Source organism: Polypterus senegalus, chromosome 1 (assembly GCF_016835505.1).
Source record: "Polypterus senegalus isolate Bchr_013 chromosome 1, ASM1683550v1, whole genome shotgun sequence".
Classification (NCBI taxonomy): domain Eukaryota; kingdom Metazoa; phylum Chordata; class Cladistia; order Polypteriformes; family Polypteridae; genus Polypterus; species Polypterus senegalus.
Window position 1 is genome coordinate 256,231,774 of NC_053154.1, and position 15,298 is coordinate 256,247,071.

General features: G+C 35.7%; 1 protein-coding gene across 4 annotated transcripts in view; it reads left to right on the forward strand.

The window, feature by feature from the left end:
* chst3a (carbohydrate (chondroitin 6) sulfotransferase 3a) overlaps positions 1 to 15,298 on the forward strand; it is a 71,540-nt gene that overhangs the window by 38,520 nt on the left and 17,722 nt on the right. Inside the window, exon 1 of one of the 4 annotated variants that reach the window (XM_039772446.1) lies at positions 6,229 to 6,304. The exons of the other annotated variants lie outside the window; for them this stretch is intronic. The gene's annotated coding sequence lies outside the window, so the exon portion shown is untranslated. Of the gene's footprint in view, positions 1 to 6,228; positions 6,305 to 15,298 lie in introns of those variants that run through there. 4 annotated transcript variants of the gene reach the window in all.

Sequence of the window (15,298 nt, forward strand, 5' to 3'; positions counted from 1 at the left end):
ATATGTATATTTATGTACTGTACCTGAGGGGAAATGATTTGACTAATGGTGGATAATTATAACAGAGGTGTCAGTTCACACAGGAAGAAACCACATGGAATAGTATCAGTGGAAACACCTTTGATGTAAGTTTATTTAAATGGAGTAAGAGATTTGCAATCTAATAGAATAGACTGACACAAATGGGTTATCTGTGAACTAATTTACAGAATGGTTCTGTCTGTGAAGTCCTAAAATGTTGCTGTGATTTAAAGACCTGATAGGAAAAAGAAGAGATGCCAGAAAAATACTGTAGGCTAATTACAGAGGTGCTAAACTAACCCCCAAAACTGGTTTGTTTTAGGTACTTCTCACATATTACTAATATTTTTCAGTTTGTGGTAAAGTACTTTGCCTTACATTTGAATTGGACCAGATACTATAAGACTGTAATAATTACTTTATAAAGAGATATAATTTGTTTTTCCATATTCAGGTTACAGCAGCTTTTCAGAACCAGGTCTATAATCTGCTTTTCCTGATACTGCTTATCCTTATCCTGACTGTTTTTAAAACTGTTAAATAAACCAAAGGGTTTTCCTCAATATAAGGTGTCTAATGTGAATATTATTAAAACATCTTTTAAAAAATGCGTTTTTCAAAAATTCTACAACACTATGTCCAATAAAATCCTTTTCATTAATGTCAGTATTTTGTAGCCATGCCGCAACATTATGCCTACAGTAATGTTAATGCATGATAATGCAATGGACAATGTACAATGTACAATGTTTTGTTTTAACAATTCAACTAAATGTTAGTCTTAGATATACAATTGTTCATTTTTAAAATGAAGATTCTAAATTAAATTCTGCCCTTTGAAATTTGTGTATGTGGAGTTTCTTCAGGAATATGCCACCTGGAATTCTTATATCACAGCAAAAATCATTTTAAATCTAAAATGTTTAAGCAATTAGCTGCTTATTACTTATTTCTGAAAACATTAAGCCTAAAAACAAGACTATTTGAATAATTTAACTAGTTTATTTAATTCTAATTTCTTTCTATGTGCTTTCTAGGTGATTTTTAAGATATTTCCCAATGTTTTCTTTGAATTGTCTTACTGAGCTTTTTACAGACCATTTGATTGTGTCTGGTTTGCTTAATCTGTACTTGGCCCCATTGCTGTGCCATGAGAAGCTTTATGACCTCCATCCTAAAGTTGTGAGTTGTGAATGAGTTGAAGATTTAAAAACCTTTTAAGTCCTAATTCCAGTTGTTCTTCTCAAAACTGAAGGATCTGACTGTGTTTAATGTACCCACTCTCTTTACTTTCCTCCTCTCCTCCTGCCTCCGGACACATCTCCCCCCTCTTCTTCTCCTTCTTTGGCCAACAGTAGCCCAATTTCTGCCAGCACCCTGTTGGCTAACAGTACTGGTGGCGGTCGTTGTTAACCCAGGGCTCGACCGATCCAGTATGGAAATTTGTGTTGTTGATTTGGCAAAATTTTACACCGGATGCCCTTCCTGATGTAACCTCCCCATTTATCCAGGCTTGGGACCGGCACAAAGAAACACACTGGTTTGTGCATCCCCTGTGGCTGGGTTCAGTACTGAAACTAAATTAGTCAGACTGCTGGTAATTAATGTTAAGATTATGGATGTCTCACAGAGGTTTGGCAACTCCTTTTTGATGTGTGTTTTTCACAGAAAGAAGAAGAAAAAATGCACTGAACCTCACCCCCCCACCCCATTTTACAAAACAAACCCAAAAAAGGTAAAAAATAAGAAATATCAGCTTTCTCACTATCCCCCAGAGTCTCCTGTTACACAGAGATTGATGGTTCTTATTATTAATACCTTTTTCTGTGAATTAAGAAAAGTAAATATATCAACAGATACTGAAGACATTGCCTAACGGAGGCCAAGAAAAAACATTGGCAAACAAAAATAATGTCTTCTGAAAATGAAAAGAATCGCAAAGAGTCATCAGACAGGCAGCTGTGAAATCAAGAGAGTGGCTGCTGTCCACAGAAAGGATAAAAAAGTCAAGGGCCAGGAAACATGACACCAAGAAGAAACAGATTGAGTGTGTGTGAAGAATAGTACCAAAGGGGATTATGAAAGAAAACAACTGGGGGCTTATTTTGCATTGCTTCCAAGACATATTATATAACATGTAAAGTATCTACAGATTGGTGTGTTTATTTATTTAAAAGGACAAATGATAAGTGCAAAAATGATAGTATAAAATCACATATTCCGATGCCAAGTCTCACTAAGCATAACTTATCTGGAGATGATACACCATTGGTCCAGATTTTCATTTTAGAAAATACATTTACAATTTTTTAATAGAGGCACAAAAAAGTTGACACAAGAAATAATGCAGGACTGGTTAATCTGTGTCTGCTCCATCAAAAAAGGAAACCAGAAGAGTTTGTGAAATTAAAAGACATGGAGCCTTGTCAAGTTACATACACTGTGGTCTCCAGCAATAAACAATAAATGTAGAGTAATCACACGTTCTTTTTTTTCCCTGGGCAGTGCCCTACAGCTCCACTTTAAGTTTTCCAAACTTTTCCCGGAAATTTTTTTCCCTGTATTTCAGAAGTGACTAAGTTAATAATAATAATAATAATAATAATAATAATAATAATAATAATAATAATAATAATAATACATTTTATTTATATAGCGCCTTTCCCATGCTCAAGGGGCTTATATTAAGTTCTTATTCAAATAACTAATGCTGACACTGCTCTGTGGATATTGTTGCACACAGGTCCTTGCTAGCTGTACATCAGTACGCCCATGTAATCCTTAATTACAACAATTCTTTTCCAAATGGACACAAGATGTAGCCAGCTGGGTAACCTGTGATGGCAAAGCTCAAGCAAACATTAGAATGTGTAGCAGGATCATCAGACTGTGAAAGATCACTTCAAGTGACAAACACACTTGTCAGCCAAAGATTAACCATGCTTCAAATGCATAGTACAAATAACATCAGTTCTGCTTTTTAAATTTACAATGCAGCTGTCAGTGACATTTTAGTAAAACTGCTGACATTTTTCAGCTCGGGTTTATGAATAGTGGTTTGCACAATAGTTAATATATTATGCAATAATAATGTAGCCTTTATGGCCTAAGTGGTTGTGAAGGACTTCCTGCATTCTTCTTCTTTCTGCTTCTGTGGAGCTATGTTTGAACAGGGGCAAAGTGAATGAAAGAAATGGATGCGCATTGTAACACTGGTATTACAGGAATGGATTACAAAAATATGAAAAAAAAAATACATTTGTGAATAATTTTAAGCTAAAAGACCGATCACAGCTACCGTGAACCTCAAATCATCACCCAGATTTCAAAATAAAGGAAACATCATCTCTGATTTAGAGAGGGTAATGGTGGCAACATATTTTGCCTGGTATGAACTAAAAAGGTATACATTGATACTCTAGTCAAGAAACTCTGATTGAAAAAACACATTTTGTTAGGGAGAGCAGTATTCTCAAAGTGTTATTAGGCAGGTAGCTCTGCTTTTTCTCAAGCTTGTGGACTTTCTGACTAAGTGAGACAACTGATAGCAAGCAGGTGCAATTCTTTCAACCTATCATGATGTTTTACGAGGGCAAACAGCTCAGAAACTATTTATTTGTTATCTCTATGTAACCCTTATTTCTTAACCTATAAGTTACAGTGATCGCAAAAACCACCAGAGGTTTCGCAGAGTTCTGAGACTTTGAACCCCTCACTTGTGAGGTCGAGTGGACTTCTAAAGGCTACACCTTACTACTATATCAGACAGACTTGATTTGGAAGTTTAGTTGGGTCAAAAAGTAACTCGTGTGGACAAAGGGTAGCCAATGGTTTTGAGAGAGGAAAGTGGGAAGTACGATGAAGTATTTTTTGTAGTATTGATAAGTGGGGAATTGTGTAAGCCACCCTACTAGGTAAACCAGGTAACACTGTATAGAGAGTTTTTGTGTGTTCGTTATTGTGATACTTTGTGTTTTTCTTTATGTCATCTATCAATTTTTGGATATTATGTACAGTGCACTACTTTACTGTACTGTAATATATAATCACTACTGAAATTTCACCTTTTGTATACCTGAAAACTGAAATCAAGACAAATTATGTTAGGCATGTGAGGCCTAATTCACTACTTTAGGAAGATCATACAATCTTGCAATATTAACTGAAAACAAATGAGTCTGATATTGTTAAGTTACAAATAGAAAAAAATAGTAAAAATAAAAAATGAAGCAATACATAAATAAACAATTGCTGAAAGTTCAGTATTAATATAAAAAACACTGTACATTCTGACTTTACACAAATTACTTCAGAAGTAAAAGAAGGAAGATACTTTCTTTATTATGTACTAGCCGCCCCCCGCTGCTCCGCAGAAAACTTTAAAAATCAATTAAAAAATTAGGTATCATTAGCAAGCGGAGGTAAGGTACACTCCAAAACTCAGAGGCAGACCGACTCCCCACTCCTGATGTCACTCTTCCCCCTCCCCTCGGCCCGCAGCCTCTTTCTTGGATTAGCGATAATATATCGCTGTTGCAAGCGAACTGTGATTCCTAGAGCGATCAGACAAGTTGCAAAATCAACCAGAATGTTCGAGCAAATTCTAGAAAAAAACCCGATCTAAATCCATTAAGTAGTTCTCTCATTCACCAGCTAAGCGGAAGTAAGGTACACCACGAGGCTGGTGCATGAGTGAGTTTGCAGCATGGGTGGTATGCCATTCCTTTCAGTGTAATTCTTTAAAAATGTAGAAATACATATACAGGATATCCTTCACATCTCTCTTAAGCATATGTTATACACAATAAATATTTTTAGAAAAACTCTGGTTTCGTTTTACAGCCCAGAGCCAAGATCTTAGGTTAAGAGAAGGCCAAAAGCTGTTGTTGTTCATAGTGTGTGTACATGATGCTGGCCTTTTTCCTGTAGGTTTTGGTCTACTGTTGGCACCTGCCTTAGGACACATCTGCCCCATGTTGAAACTGTTCAGACATGTATGTCTCTAAAGACATTGAACTAAACAAGTAATGAAACTTTAAGGTAATATATTGGGAGGTTCAGTTGTTTGCTCAGTTATCTCAGTTCTGTCAGTGTCTGCTGAGCCAGCCAGCTGGGCATTCATGCATTTACAGTGTATTTTTAACATTTCTGATTGTCACAAGATATTTCATGTAAGTTGCTGATTGATATTCCATGTTCAAACTTTAAAGCTATTCTGCTTTGTAGAAGTGTTTCAATAAAAATCCAGAATTAAGAGAGAGTGAAATGTATTGTCAGATTTAGTTACTTTAAATTTGAAATTTTCAGTCTTGAATTAAATGAGAAGTCAAGTAAAATGACACCTGTTATTGGCTAACTGAACCGATTACAATATGCAAGCTTACAAGTTGTCTGATAAAGGGGTCTAAGCTGCCTCGAAAGTTTGCATATTAAAATCGGTTCAGTTAGGAAATGCCATACAATAAGAGTAAGTAAGTGTCATTTTGCTCGGCTTCTCATTGCATCTATTATGGCTAACACAGTGGAACATATAAGTATAAAACATGAGCTATAAACAGTATGGAATACTTAACATTCAGCTATTTTGTAGTTTTAAAATGCTAAGTAAATATTAAACATGTACCTTAACAATTACTGCTAAACATTTTTGGAACATAATTAAGTACATATAATAGTATAAAACATGATAAAAAAAAACATTTGTGGAAATGTCCTGAGAAGAGAACAGTGATAATTGTTTCTCTTGTTAAAACATTTATAGTTTAAGTGAAGATGAAATGCTAAGTCAACAAATGAAAATATTCGATTTTTATCACTTAACAATCTACCCCATCTTGTAAATGCAGGAAATGATGATCATGTAATTTTTTTATCTTATACATTTTTTTGAGTACTTAAAATATCTTGAAAGGCAAATGAACAGAGTGGAGCTATTATTAAGAGTGTCTCACATAGAGCCATTGCTCTCTTTCAAATGATAGCTCTGTCTGCAGCTGCTCTTAGTTCAATTGATGTATTCATTTTATTTCATTTTCTGAGACAATTGATATACTTCTGAGGGGATTTCTGTTTCAACAACTACTTTGAAGCATACTGGAGATTAACCGAGAATACAGTTACTTGTATTGTTTGCCAGAAATGTGTCCTAGGATTTGCCGCTTTTACATTGAAAATGGTTAGATTGTCTGTGATGATGTCAATGTAAGAGGAAGCATAAATGGTGTGGAGGACAGATGGAGACAATTAAAAGTTTGAGGTGATGGTGGGGCTGCACTATGGATCTGTGAGTACTTTGCTTTTCATGATAATGATGCAGGTGCTGATCAGGGAAATACCTGAGTGATTGCCATGAGAGCTCTTGTATGCTGGTGATCTCATAATGATGGGGGAAAAAGTGAAACAGAGCTGAAAGAGAAGACACTAAAATGGAAAGCTAGTTTGGAAATGAAAGGGCTCAAGGTAAAAGTGGGAAAGATGAAAGTGATGATTGGATGCAAGTGGGCAGGGGGTGTGGTAGAGGTTTCTGCATGGTCATGTGGCATGTGGTGCAAAGGTGATATGAGAAACTCAATCTAATGTGTTGTTTCTCAAAAATTGGTGCATAAAAGATGTGGTGCAGTGAAGGATAACCTGCAGGCGGCAAGTGTGTCTTTTGTTTGTAGAAGGATATGAGGTACAGAATGCTGTTGTAGTAAGTACATTTAGATATTGGCATTTGAGTTGTTTCAGTAAATGTAGAGAAGATCTCCTACTTGGGAAACATGTTGAGTGTAGATGGAGGTGCAGGAACAGCAGTGATAGGGTGAAAGGCACACAAAAGAAATTCAAGGAGCCATCTCAAATTCTGACTTTTAAAGGAGTCTTTCTGGCATTGAAGGGTAAAGTTTATAAAAGCTGTGTAAGGAGTAGAATTCTCTATGGGAGTGAGACATGGTAGGTGAAAAGAGCATGAAACAAAACTGGAAAGAACAGAGATAAGAATGATCATTTAGATGTGTGGAGTGGCATGGAGTGAGAAGAAGACACATTTCAGCTTAAGCGGAAGACCTGGTGTGGGAGACAATACATTTTGTGCTAAGGAGATAGAGACTAAAATTATTTGAGCATGCTGAGTGAAAGGCAGAGAATTCTTGTGTGAGGAGGTGCACCAAGATGGTGAGGATGAAGCTAAGAGGGAGCCCAAAGATGATGTGGTTCGAGGGATGTCAGATGATATGAAAAGAATGGGTCTCACCCCAAAGGATGAACTGGTTAACCTACTGTACGTAATAGTAGAGATCGTGATTTTTATCTATAGTTGCTAAGCTGTAGATGCTAATGTTTTTAATGGAGGTATTTTTGAAGTAAACTAAAAAAAAACTCCTTTTATTACCCAAATATTAGCAAAATGAATAGCATTAAGACTTTGTATTGTGATTTTTAAACCATTAATTTATATACACTTTAATGTTTTTCATGGTAAAAGTTGACAGTTTGAAGTGTGGAGGTTTTATGCACCCTGTTCCTAGGTTAAGTGTGTTTTGTTTTTCATCCCTGCAAGTACATTGATTGGAGGTTATTATTCTAATGTAATATAATGTGACATTGTGACCCATGTGTATTTATAATAAGGTGAATATTTCTCCATGGGTCAGAAAATTTATCTGGGTGTTCGATACTCATGGCTCCAGTGAGGATGACGTGTTGCATATTTATGGGCACATGCAAGATAGAATTTCACTGTACTCTGCATATGTGACAATAATGACTGTATAAACCTTTAAAAGAGAATGGTGTTGTATACTGCGTTCAGACTTACGACCCTTGATCTACCATTCCCAATCTAAGAGACTAAGAGAGGAGAAATACATTTTAGGGGATGAAGTAAGTTAGAAAATAGCTTGGTTAAAAGCAATAAATCACAAACGTACAGTTCAAAAGTTAATTAGTATAATGTATTTTTCTAATGGAATTGGTTAAAGTTCATGCTTATAAATCAGGAAGTGTTTTTATGTCTGGGTTCTTTGAAATATTTATAAAAAATGTATATTCCATACAAAATAAGCAGTCTATAATCTGTTTCGTAAGGGTAGGGGAGCCACACCTTTTGATACAATGCAAAATATAGCAGAGCACTGTGTTAATCATGTTTTTTTTCTTTGTAATTTATAGTTTAAAATTTTTTGGTGTTTTGATGTAGGAGAAAAGGGTTGAGTGTTTTTCAATCTCATTTTTTATGACATTTACATTTCTTTATTACGTACTTCAGCCAACTGCTTTAAAAATTAAAGTAATAAGAAATATGCAGTTCTCCAAAAGTTTAAAATATTTGTTTTGGTGGTCATGACACATGAAAAGTGCATGAGAGGTATTGGCAAAAACATTACTAGAAAAAAATATAGTTTGCATTTGGTATTCTTAAATTTAAATTTCTTAAATAAATTCAGATTGCCCACACAGAATCAAAGAATTTACCTTTGAAATTTATCAATTTATAGTCCACCAAAAATATATAAATGAATGTCAATTTAAATTAAAAAAAGTGACATTTTGTCAAATTCTGCTTCAAGGTTTTTTTTTACAGTTCAGTTTTTATTTACTAATAAACACTATTATATAATGGTTGTATAGCTATTTATACTGATTATTGTGCAGGCAGGCACCATATTTTAGGTAAAGACAATCATCCTTTCAACAAATCATATACTGAACCAGCTCAATCCAGTTTTAGGGTTGCAGATGCTGGAGCCTGTCTAAACAGCATGGGGAACAAAGCAGTGACCATCTCCTAACAGGACAGACTGACTCACAGTTTAAAGAATATACGTCTAGACATTTCACTCTTTCCTTTTCATAAAGGTGTTAGGACTGACTAAAGTTGTTTAACCTGAAGATCTTCATTTGAAACATGGTTTAAAGGTTGACTAAGATCTTTTTTAAAGTTTTAATCTTTTTACCCTAAACATTCTTTCTTATAGCACATGTATAGGCTTTTGTTTGAGCTATTGCTGCTGTTATTCTTTGCACAATTATTAATTCTTGAGATAGTCACTGGGGTGAGTTTTTTTCTGTATATGCCTCTTTGGGATTTTCATGACTGCATGTGAATGAAATGTGGTTTGTTAGCCTGTAACAGGATGGCCTTTTGACTCAGCAGACAGTCCCCAATAATGCTTTCATCATTCAAATTTCTTGCTCTTTTCAAAGCCTGCATTCATCTGAGGCTAATAGCTCCCATCACATGAGAAGAAAGGCTGAAGTGGGAGTGAAAAACACTTACCATAAACCTGACTTTCTTTTGTTAAGTTTTTGCACTTGTATACGGTGATGTTCTTTGTATTGTAACACCTCTTACCCTTGCGTTTGCACTAGGATTTACTTTTTTAGCATTCAAGACAGTGTTAGCAAAGCAAACACATCTGCTTGTCGTGTCTTTGCCATTAAACAGAGCTTTGAACCATACATCTGAATAAACAAGAAGCTGCTGTTTCTGATGAAAAGCTTGCATCTGTTGGCATGTTTTCTTTGAAGCAGACTAATTTAAGATGTCACAATGATGCAAGAAATTTGCATTTCATTATCTTAGACTAACGTGAGAATGTTTGATACATGGTAAAAGTTAAACAGAATAACCACGTTAAATAGCATTTTTCCTGTTTTTAGTAGCATTTTTAGTCTTTCGATGCCACTTAAAAATTTAGGATTTTTATCCATTAGCAAAATATAAAAATGTAGAGTAGGACGATAGATTAAGGAACTGTAATAAATAACAGAACATCAAACTCCAATTCTGGGTGGTGAGGACCATTATTATAAAGCAGGAATAAACCATGGACAGGTATGCCAGACCATTTAAGGATTCACCTCTGCATACAACCACATTAATTTCTCACACTCAGCCTGTTGGGAACCCCCAGTTAACCAAACACAAACTTCTTTGTGATCTAGGAGAAAAAACAGATAATGTATAAACTCCACACAGACTGGGACTAAGAGGATATGTAGCCAAAGATGCTGGGTAAGGTATCAGTGCTAAGCACTCTGTCACCAGTTATGAATCTTTCTTACTCAATTATCAGAGAAAAATGCTGATTACTTTGCAGCAAAAGAAATAATCAAGTATTTGATGGATACATATTTACACAACAGTCATAAAAAGTGCATTATTGATCCTCTAACGATATCACTAAAGCAGATGTCACGTTACGTGACTTCTAGTCATGGGATATATCAGATTTGCCCATACCAGTTCCTGATCTCATTGCCACACCATGTCAGTTTAAATGACTAAAAATCACTGCCCATGTTATATAATTATATACATCTGCAGGCCATATTCAGGAAAGCTAGACACCTTGTCTTTGTATTGATAAATCTAGCACTGTATATTTAAACGTACTTTAGAATTTGTTTTCTACCTTTCTGTCTGACAGATTTCCAAGTAGCATCATTCCCATCCCAAATGAGCAGAATCATTTAAAATCAAACTAAGTGAAAGAAAGAAGATTCTAATACAGTCGAGATCTCTATGTCAGTGTAGAGTGCTTATATTTAGTGTTCTAAATCCATGGTGTATCACTCATACTCTGTGTATGGGGTCACACATCTAAGGTAAAGCACCCTGTTTTATTATGATTATCAATCATATTGACCTGAGGATGTTTTATTTTTAGTGATTTTATAAAGAAAATATACATATGTAATCATAACTCACTAATTAGTTTAAATTTACATTTCTGGATCAATAAAGATCTGTCTGATTATTGAAATTCAGAGTCACAATGAGTAACATAACGTGTAATTAAAAATGTTAGTGTGGGAACACTGCCTATTTGCATGCATTTGCCTCTTTCACTCTCCTTTCTAATAATTTCCAGTCTCCAAATGACCCTATCCCAAAACTGTGGGCTATTTACAATGGGAGAAGGTGTTGTCAGGATGAAAGCCTTAGAAAATTCTTCCCATATTAGGTCAGTTTTTAGCAGACTTGAAAATAGCTGCCTATTCAGACATGATTTGCTCTGTGATGTGCACACCAGTCAGTCTGAGAACCCTTGTTTTGGCAATATGAGTCTTACCAGTATGCTATAATTTACAATGTTTACACTTACTATGTGTGTAAGATGAATGATACAGCAGAACAGTCTGGTATATTATTAACCATGCACGTTCAGTTTAAAAAAAGGAAAAGAGCAGTACTTCACAGTTTTACAAAAAAAAACAAAGTCTGCACTACATTCTGCTGTGGTGTTCAGACCACAAAAGCCTTATAACTGTCAAAAGCCTTATACTACTAGTCTTCTTCTTCTTCTTTCAGCTGCTCCCGTTAGGGGCTGCCACAGCAGATCATCTTCTTTCACTGCAGCTATTAGGGGAAAAAGGATAATTGCTGCCTTGAAATTGTAATAGTAGTTTTTGTCATTTTATTTTTGTAATATTGAAAGTTGAATGAAATTTTGTTTGGTGAATTGAATACAATTATGCAATTTCAAGGCAGCAATTATCCTTTTCCCCCTATAGCTGCAGTACAGGTCCTGCTCTGCACTAGTTTGTAACTAAGATTATTCAACAAACACATCTATTGGATTAATAGCTAGTATTTGATATTGGAAAAAAAATAATAACTTGTATATGACTAGTTTTGTTTTATTTAGAAAGATCTGATGCCTACTTTCCACTTGAGAGGATGCACAAAAGTATGCAATTTATGTTAAGTTGTGGAAATACTTGGGAGGATTGTTCTTTTTTTAACAAATGAGAAAATTCTGTTCCTTTTCTTCAAAAGTTGTCACTTTTGTTGGGCCTGAACTCTTACTATTAGAGGTTATCACTATTAATAATGAGGGTTTTAATGCAACAATAATTTATTGGGGTAAGAAGTTTGGCTTGTTGTTCTGAATTCCAGAAATAAACAGACTTACCCTTCTTTTTTTATTTATTTGTGTTTTTGAAACCTCAAAATAATAAATGTAGCACTTATGCCATCTTTACGGTACGATAGGCATTTGGTTAAAATTAATTTGGAAATGCTTCTGTGCCTCATTGTTGATATCTGATATCTATTTCGAATTTATAATTATACTTAATACACTTGTACTGAAAAAAAAGTTGCATTTCCTTTATAGACCTATTTTTACTTGTTGAAGGAAATGACTAAGAAAAGCATTTAAAATGTTTTAATTAACAGTGTTATTAAATTATAGGCTTTCAGTTTTTTCAGTCCAGCTTTATTGCAAGCATTGCTCATCCATAACAATGTAGTAAATAAAGTACACCAAACAATATCTTAAGTCAAAATTGCACTGCAGCTCCTGGCTTAAATTCAAGATTAGTTAGTCGCTGTGCAACACTGTACCCCACAAGGTTGGTTGGCCTCCATCTATTTATTTTTAAAACAACAAGTCATGAGTTCCAAAGTCCAACGTGGCAGTATTAGGCACACTCCCCCATGCTGGAGCAGTTCAGACTTGGCAATTAGTGCATCATGAATGCCTTTTAGATGTGCAAGCAAAGCCCACATAGACACTGACACATCACAAGCAGACTACACTGATAGTGACTGGGCTGGAATTGAAAACCAGGACTCTGGATCTGTGAAGCAGCAATGACAATCATTGCCCCATTCTAGAATTAAATTTGCTAATATAAAATGTAATTGGAACATTTGTTAATCTTGAAGTCACTTTGACAAATCTGTTTATCTATGTTGTTGGCCTATTCCTGAAAAGAAATCACAGTAAAAAAAGGAAACAGCCAGATAGATTATATACCTTTCTTTGAGATAAGGCAGGTTAGTTGGTTGGTTGGTTACTTCCAAATTCCTTTGCTTCAATGCTGATCTTTTGACCAATAAACTTATCGTATTTACTTATGGAAAATTTCTCCCGCAGATCAGTCAGGACTTGATTTTACCGCATAATTTCTGGTATTTTATAATGTCGGATATATAATCAAATTTGGAAAACTCACCCTATTGGTCCAAGAGATTATGATATGCTAACACCCAACTGCGAGAGTAACTGCCTTTTTTCTCTATGTATTGTGCCTACGTGACCACAAAGTAATATCCAAATTATTCCGAAGCGACGTTTGCACTGATTTGTGTTTTTTGTATCTCACACCTTCATACAAATGTAAGAGCATCCCTTATCTACAATGGAACGTTCGATCACAAGAAAATATGAAAGTGGTTTTAAATTAAATGTCGTTGAAGTAGCGAAAGAAATTGGTAACTGCGCTGCTTCAACAAAATGCGATGCATCTGAGAAACTGGTGCGAGATTGGTGGAGACAAGATGAGAAACTGGTGCGAGATTGGTGGAGACAAGAAGATGTAAAAAAAATGTGTCGCATTTTTGAACTGGTGTTTAAGTCAGGGTCTGGTTTTATGATCGATTATATGTGAATATATACAGTAGTTTTTTTTTCCAGCCATCTAACACTATTACTTGTTCCGTCTTCTTTGAATGGCAATATCTTCCCATTTCCTTCTTTTCTAGCACTTTATTTAAATTCCTTGTAGTTCACCATGTTAATTTCTGCTTATATATAATTTCTATCACTCCATATAATAGCTCATCATCTTTCCAGCTCCTGGGTGTTGGGTTGCCAGCCCCCTTCCAAATATTTTTAAAAACTCAATATAAATGAATTAGGTAATGCAAAATAATCATGAAATAAATTTGTTTATTTCTACAATGTGCCTGGAGTCAGCACATGTCAACATCTATCAAAAATTGGTTTCCGACTTGTATTTATTTAATTCCTGCGTGAAACCCTATATTTCCTGAGTGAAGGGCATGAGCCAGATGAGAGTGTATGTAACTCATTGATCTTGTCGAAATTTAATTGTTAATTGGTTGCTTCAGATTTTTCCAGGGATGCAGCTTTCTGCTCCCTGGACACTCCCACATGTATTGGCTGCGAAATTAGTATTGTTTTAGGTTTTTTTAATCTAATGTGATTGGACAATCGTTGACACACTATTTCATGTTCACGTCAATGGTTCACAGTTCACACTCTCCATTAACGTAACTATAGATGAGCGCGTGTGACTTCACGTAGATGCCAACTTCAAGTGGAGCTCCAGAAATCAAGGAAAATTTGGTTATGTCTTTAATGAAATGCCCCTTTATAAATTGTTCATAGAAGATAAAGGATTGTTCAATAGAAGATAAAGGAGCTTGGACTGATCCTGACTGACTTTTTCCTGCTCTTGCTATGACAAATGCATTTGGCTAACTGGATGTGTTGTAAGTAATGTCTTTTTTGCTTTCCCTGTTTGCTGTTTCAAAGTGTTGGTACTGAAGCGTTGTGTACAGTGATGGGGGTACAAGACCTAAAGCATCTTTCCAAAAAATGCACTGATTTTATAATCAGTGTACCGTGGAAATATTAGTTCAGCGCACTAGGATCTAAACCCAACAGGGATAAGCTCCACAGGTGGTGGAGACCTGTCCGAGAAGGATAGGTCTACCTGAGGAAGCTGCCATAAAAGCATCTCCTCGATCACCATGTTAGAACGCTTCTGATGTGTCTCCTGGCTGCTAGAGCCCATCTGCCCTGGGTGTGTGGTTGCCAGCGAGTCTCACAGGGCTAGTGGATAGTGGACATAAAAGTTGCCTCTGAGGCAGAGAGGGACAGGCAAAGGGGTGAAGCAGCTTGGAGATACCATAAAGATGTTCAATAAGTGCCCTGTCTACAAACGCTGATCTTGTAGCTCCTTTTTTACTATCTTCTTCGGTCGTCCCAGCCCTTCAGGCACTTGAGCTATATATACTGTATGAGATATGTGTTTGTGGTTATTACGATATTAGTGAACCTTGGGATAAATTTGGTTGCAAAAAAGGTGTCATTACAGAAAAAAAGGTTGGGAAACACTAATCTAGACAACAGTATAAGGGAAATTTTTTGGCAAGCTTAGTGAAATTACTTGATTTAATCAGAATGTAACTGAGACATTTTCAGGCCTGAAGGAAAGGTAGGGCAAAATTATGTTCAAGGAGATATAGTTAACCTGATCACAAATGCAGAATAAGATTTCTGTTGAACTTGTCCAGTGGGTCTAGTACAAGACGAGTTGTGGGTATGAGTTATGTTTTAAGATGGGGGTGAGTCTGTGGAGGTCTGTGGATCTTACAGTGTGAATCTATGCCCAGGTGAGGTAAGCCTGGCAAACCTGCATAGGACTGGACAGACCGGCAGCAAGTGCAGGATCAAATTTGGGGGGGGTGACTCTGTGGGTGTGGTATGATAAACTGAGATGCAAGACTTCAGAAAAATCAGAGGACTAGTGATTG